Source organism: Saccopteryx bilineata, chromosome 2, assembly GCF_036850765.1.
Source record: "Saccopteryx bilineata isolate mSacBil1 chromosome 2, mSacBil1_pri_phased_curated, whole genome shotgun sequence".
Classification (NCBI taxonomy): domain Eukaryota; kingdom Metazoa; phylum Chordata; class Mammalia; order Chiroptera; family Emballonuridae; genus Saccopteryx; species Saccopteryx bilineata.
Window position 1 is genome coordinate 355789358 of NC_089491.1, and position 7269 is coordinate 355796626.

The following is a 7269-nucleotide window of genomic DNA, read 5'->3' on the forward strand; positions in this document are numbered from 1 at the left end:
CAGCTTGTGAGCTTGTTCCTCCCAAACCTACAATTTGGAAGAAGCCCCTGCCCCTGTCAACCCTCGGAGAAGGCTGCAGGCAGTGGGCCACGTGAAGGACCTTAGCCTCCAGATCAGCTGGTTGCGTTCAAATTGCTTGGACAGCACAGGCAGGCTCTGCCAGCTCCCACTCCCTAAAAAGGGGACAATATCTACTTGGGGTGAGGGGTCGGGTCAGGGAGGGGACTCACAAAGATGAAATGAGAGGATGAAGGCCCTCCACAGAAGCAGCAAACACTCGCCTCTGGTACAAACCTGTATCTAGAATGTGCGGCTCCTCTGCTCTCGCGGGAGGCCTGGGACCATGTCCCGAGCCCTCAGGGATGGAAGGTGTCATGGAGGCCCCAGCAGTTCACTGAGCTGACACTCTGCGGCTGTGAAAGGAGGGCAGGGGAAGGACACCTGCACAAGCAGGGGGGACTGGACAAGACCTTTGACCTTCCTACCCTCTCCTCCTTGGCTCAGTCCAGAGAGAAGCAAGCTGACTCTTGCTGTCAGCGAAGATACCATATCGTCCAGGAGATTATGCCTGGCACTCAGCACTGAAAAAAACCTCTATATCTTTTTTATCCCTCTTAGATGGCTTGCTGCAAGATCTCTAGTCAAAGACAAACAAGTCCTTGTCCTCTTGCTAATTGGTTCAAATCAGTTGACCTTACAAGTGGATCTACTATAAAACTGGTAAAAGATGACCTGTGTGTCAAGCAACCATTGCACTTAAATAGCTGTCGCTCAAGCAACTAAATAAAGCACGTTAACCCAAATTTCTCAGAACACCGTCTCCCGACAGGCTACAGAGCCCACATTTCCTGTTGGGGTAAAACACTTGCTGGTTCCACAGGCCTGCTCAAAGGCTCCAGATCCTATTAGGCGGGTGGTGACAACACTAGTGTAGATTCTTCAGGGAGGTGGAAGGAGGGCTGGGCCTGTGACAGGAGTCCCTGGGTCCAGCCCTGGCGAGGGCCACCTGGCAAGAGAAGGGGCTGCATCCCAAGCGTTGGCAGAGGAGGAGCAGGAAGGCAGTGTTCCTGGCGTTCTCGTGATCTGGCTTCCACTGGTCTTTTGATCTGTTTCCTCACCGGGCCTGTTCCCAGGAAAGCCTGGGTCTATCTCACTGAACCCGTCTCCTGGGTTGGATCACCACTACTTTTCAAGCGGAGCTGATGTTTTTTATTGTGCCAGGGTCTGAAATCGTCTGGAAACTGATAAAGACAGCAGACACCAGGAGATGGCCTAAAAATCTTGGCCTGATGGAGGCAAATGGCAGCCTTCCGCACCTCTGCTCCTCCCCAGTACTCCGCTAGAGGGCTTGGTGCTGGCCTGGAGTGCCCCTCCACTGGCCAGAGCCAGCCAACCCTCACTTCCCTCTGCTTTATTATTTATTTTTATTTTTACTGATTAGAGAGAAAGGAAGGGAGAGACAGACAGAGAGACACAGGAACATCAATCTGTTCCTGTCTGTGCCCTGATGAGGGACCAAACTCACAACCTCTGCACTTCAGGAGGACACTCTAACCTTTTTTGGGCAACGGACCGATTTAATGTCTTAGAGGGAATCTGGTCATTTTAAAAAAATAAAACATTGTTCAGACTTAAATATAAATAAAACAGAAATAATGTAAGTTATTTATTCTTTTTCTGTGGACCGGTACCAAATGGCCCACGGACCAGTACTGGTCCGTGGCCCGGGGGTTGGGAACCACTGCTCTAACCAACTCAACTATATTGCCAGGGCCCCTCTGCTTTATTCATAAACCTCAGCTGAGACCCTTCTGAGCCCCCTCCTACGGGTTTGATTGTCACTGCTTTGCCTTATCAGCCTTGCTTTTCACAAGCACTTAAATTCATGAGAAAAGGGAAAAAGCAAAATCAGATAGAAATGCAGGTCTGTTTGCTATTTTCTCCAATGAAATGGTTCTGGGTAAACAGCAGACGCCTTTGATGAAATCCCAGCAGGCTTAAACAATAAAGCTAGTTACAAACTCAATCTGGTAGAGATATCAGATCTGAAATTGTTTCAAAAAAACTTGTCAACATTTTCTAATGCTCCTTAAAAAACTTCCTGGGCTGCCCACTGCGGAGTCTGGATTGGGGAGATAGGACAGGGGCAACCCCAGGTCTCAGAGTGTCATGAAACTTTGTGAGCCAGGAGCCTAGGCGCAGGCTGATCTGGCTAGGTGGGGTGGGTGTGGGGCAGGGGTGTCTGCCAACTGCAGAAGCCTGAATGGCCACTTTGTGGTCATTGCCCAAGTCAGGCAGGGCACCAGCCTCCCTTTCATACACTGCTGCAGCCCCCAGACCCCCCAAACCTGGCCTCCCTCCCACTCTTAACTCCCTACCTTCTATTCTCTGTACTGCAGCCAACAGTTTTTAAAAATGTAAATCAGATCATGCCTTTCCTTTACTTAAAACCTCTAATACCTTTGCACTGCACTTAGAACAAAATCTAAACTCCTCCCAAACCTACAAAACCCTACAGGATCTGCAGCGTGCAGCTGCCTACTTCTCTCCCACTCACTCCACTCTAGCTTCCAGTCGTGGAACACCAGTCTCTCCTGCCGCTGGGCCTTTTGGACTTGCTGTAAACTGCCTGGTATACTTCTGCCACAACCCACTGTCATGGTTCATCTCCCTTACTAGTGCTGTTCCTCATCCTGGCCAAACACAGTAACACATTACAGTTTATTGTTTACACTAAAATCAACCACTATCTGAAATCACTACATTTGTTTACTTTGTTTACTGTTTCCTCCTTTGGAATGTAATCAATCTCCCTGCAGGCCCAGACTTGTGTGTCTCCTTGCTGGCAGCCTGAAACAGGCAGAGTAGGTGCTCAATAATGGTCTGCTGCATGAATGAATGAATGAACAGCAAGAATGTCATCACCCCTCTAGGTATCCTCCAGGGCAGCGCCCAGGGGGCCTAGAGTACAGCCACAGAAACATCTTTCCAGCCTCTGGCCTCCCTGGTTGTCCCTGCCCCACCCAGGCCTCACCCAAAGCACATGCAGGCTTTAGGCCGCCAGGGCCTAGTGGTCTAGCTTGGGGGCAGGAGCTCAGGCACCAAATTAGACTCAGATGCCCCCCACCCTACTTGCACTGCTCCCCTTCCCCTGGGCTGCCTCCTCCTCTCCTCCCCTCACCAGACTCAAACTCATAGGAAGCCTCTAGATATGAGTCTGCAGGAGTGATGGGGGAGCTGAGTCCTTACACTCTCTTCACAGGCCCTTATCTGCTGGGGCCTCCAGGGTCCGGAGCCACGGGTGGACAACGACACAGCCCGAGGGCGCAGGCACCCCATCCTCACCCCGCCCGGGGCCGCAATCGATCCCTGCTGCTCCGGCGGCCTCGTTACCGAGGAGAGCTGCTGGGGCTGGCAGAGGAGCCAGACAGCTGAGGAGGGGGCGGGGAGGCCTCTTTGGCTCCCTGGCCCGGATTAAATATTTACTATGTTTTGTTTGGCCTTTGGAGGAAGGGTGGGAAGGGCTGTCGCATTGATCCGGAGCTGCCGGCCAGGCCCAGCCCAGGGGCAAGGGCAGGGTCCAAAGCCGGGTGCCCCTGGAGCCTCCCCGGCGGGCCGGCCCCCAAGCACCCCTGGGCCCGACCCTCCCGGGCCAGAACTGCTCCCGGCGGAGCCGAGCCGCTCTGACAGATCTGGGTTACCGCGCTGCGCTGCGCCGCGCTGCGAGGAGCCGCTGCGGCCCGGGGAAACCGCTCCCCTCACCTGCGCCGCGCTCTCAGTAGCCCCGCTCTCAGTAGCCCCGCTCCCTCTGGCCGGCACCCGGTCCTGCACGCAGATCTGGAGCCCCAGCCCTGCCCCACGCGACCCCAGTCCCGACCTACAGTGGGTCCGAGCGCCCAGGCTGCCCTAGGCCTCGTTACTTGCGCCATCTCATCTGATTCCAACAGCAGCCCCCGGAGGGCTCCACGCTCTCATTTTACAGACGTGAAACCAACCAGCAGAAGCAGAGGTGTATAGATGCAAGGCCAGTTAGGCACAGGCATACCCCTAAAGCCCAGGACTTCCTCACCAGGCTTGCCCTGCATCTGGTCGCACTTTTCTACCCCAGGTGGCCGGGTGCCAATGCCCTGGCTGGCTCTGCCCACAGGCTCCGTGAGGGGGGCGGGGCAAGTGGAGTGATCTCAGTCTTTTAGGAACTGAGTCTGGGAGAGCTCTAACAACCCTGGTGGGTTGGAAGTTTCCCTGCAGTCAGGAAACCCTGGAGTTCCTTTTATGGGGCACGCACACAACTAGCCATCCATACTCATACGGAACAGGCGTTGTTGGGGGCAGAGGACAGGAGAGACAGGGCCACCCTCACCATGCGTACAGTCTGGTGTACTCACAGTATTCAAATGCATACTATGACACACACAAGCACACATGGGTGACTACTCTCCAATGATCCCATTACATGGATGCACTCATCCTGAACAGCTGCTAACGTCACATTCTACACGTGGAAATAGATACACACATTTGCCCACCCTGACCCCATCTTTATATATATGTATGCATGTGCCCACATACATACATCAACGAAGGAGCAGCTTCCTCACCCACTAATATAAACACACACATGCACATAAATACCAAAAACTGCCCCATCCCTACACAAGCATGTGTATATGCTGGTGCACAGCACATTCACACACAAAGAACACCCATCTCCACCTCTGTACCTGTTGGTGTACACACACACACACACACACACACACACACAAAGAGATGACAATTACCTCATCCCATCCCTGCCACACATGCACACGCATGCACTAGTGTCCACCCCCATCCCATCCCTATACACTGTCCCCTAAACACACACACATACACACACGCACTTGCGCACTGACTATAGGCGGCTGGGGAAGAGCTGCAGCCTCCAGCCCTGCTCCTATTTAAAGAGAAGCATTGCTGGAAAAGGAACAAAAGCAAAGCCAGCTATAAATAGACACCTCCCTCCTCGCTTTTCCTGCCCTCCGGCCTTCATGGCCTAGCCTCTCCTCTCCCGCCTAGCCTCGGGCCCAGGGCAGGCTGGTCCCCAGGGGCAACCAGCAGGGCCCTAGAAGCCCTGTGGCCAAGCACTGTCCACTGGGACGGGCCAGGAACTCTGGCCCGGGTGGGTGCAGGGGCACAGGGCCAGCCACCTGCAGCCAGTGCTGCATGCGTGTGCCCAGCTCAGAGGGAGGGAGGCCCACTTAGGCCAGAGCTGCTGCTTCAGCAGAGCCGCAAAGGCTGGCAGCTGCGGGGGAGGGCAAAGGTAGGTTTGCCAAGCAACAACCACGGCTGCCCTGGTGCTCCCTTCCCAGTCAGGCCAACCCTTCGCTGGGTTGGCTCTGGGCTTAGGGTTGGTGATGTTGGGTGCCCTGTCAGGAAGCCACATGGGGTGGAGGACAGAAATGAAGGAGAGGGTGCAAGTCCTACTCGGAGTTCTAGTTCTATCACCGACTGGTCCACTAGCCTCGCACAAGGCTCCTAACCAGACTATCCAGCCCCAGGTTCAACCTTCTCTTTCAGGATGCTGGGAATGCTGCATGAAAAACAGGTGCACCTGGCAGCCCGCTGGAAACTGTGGAGGGCTGTGGGATGGGGGAGATTACAGACCGCCCTCCGTGTCTGACAAGAACTGGGTAAACTGAGGTTCAGATGCTTACCCTAAAGTCACAAAGGCCCCTAAAGCACAAAGCCAGCTTGCAAAGCCAAGCCGAGACTGAAACCAAAGCCCTCCTTCCTACCTCTTGTAGGCTACTGTGTGAGGCAGGGGGCCCCTGGTTCTCAGGTTAGCCCCTCTTGGCTGCCTTCCCAGGACAACCTAGGACTGGAACTGGGGGCTGCAGGACAGGAGTCCGCTGGCCCTCTGCTCCTGAGGTCCCCACCAGGGACTTGCTGCACCAGCCCACCCCCACCCACTCCGTCCCTAGCTCTCCCAGGGGCCCCTCTTCACCAACACTGGGGAAGCGGAAAGGAGGGGGGAAAGCTTAGGCAGACCTACTTTCAAGGCTTTAATCCTTTTTGCTTAAAGGAATTTTTTTTTTTGCTTGGGGAAGACTTGGTCTGATCAGAGAAGAGAGGCAGGGAGCTGACAAGCTGCGGAAGATGGGGGGGAAGAAATACATATTTATTACCCCAATTATTAAAAAAATAGTATTAAAAAATAGTACTGGATCATAGGTCCTGGCAGACACTGCAGCAGCATGCGTGCAAGGGCTATTTTCTTTTCTTTCCCTTTTCAAAAATTTTATTTATTTATTTTGATTAATTCTGCTGAGATTGTAATGTGGCTAGCTTGTTAGTAAAAACACTCAGGCCAGTTCTCAGCAGGGTGGAAGGAAGGGTTGGGCACTAGAGAGGTGAGCAGAGCCCACCACCAGGGAGCCTTCACACTTGGCACAGGGGGCACCTGGACCCCATCTCAGTGGAGGAGGGGGTTTGGGCAGGAAAGGTCTGTGCCCCCAGTTGGGCTGCACAGTCCGAGCCCATGGCAGGCATGCACACCAGCTGCTTCTCCCACCCCTCCAGGACAAACCCTCCACCAATAACAGGCCTTCCCCATGTTGCTGCCCTTTTCAAGGGAGTGGTGAGAGTGAAATTGATCCAGCTCCCTCTGTAGAGGAGGTGACAGCTCTCACCCCAACTTCTGAGGGCTTCACCCAGGGGCACTGCCAGCTCCTCAGACACACCCTTCACCTCCCAGAATTGTATTAGCCTGTTGGAAAGGGGGCAGGTTGTCAGTTTATGCAAAGATGGGGAGGCATCCTGCAGGGTCCTGAGGCCCACTGAGGCCAGATCTGGAAGGCAGGAAGGCAACACCCCAGCCTCCTTTGTTATGGATCTTAGAACAAAAAATAGAGGGATCTACAATGAGTTTAAAGGCCAGGGAGGCAAGGCCACCAGGAAGAGGACTGTGGCACTCATTTTGGTACCTGGAGTTCCCACAGAGCCTGGTGCACAGTAGGCCTTGGCACAGGGCTGCTGGAGAACAGATAGGGATGATGAAGGTAGAACAGCAGCAATGTCTCACTGAGGCCTTGCTACATGCCTGGAGAGCACTTCCTATCCATTTTATCACAAATCTCAGGACCGAAGAGCTGGGTAGTATTAGCCCCACTTTTCAGATGATCAAACTGATACCCAAAGAATTAAAAGCATTTGCCTGAGGTCAGGCAGCTAGCTGGTAAGTGGCAGACCAGGGCCCTGATTCCCGGCTGTCTGGCTCCTGGCCCCTGCTTT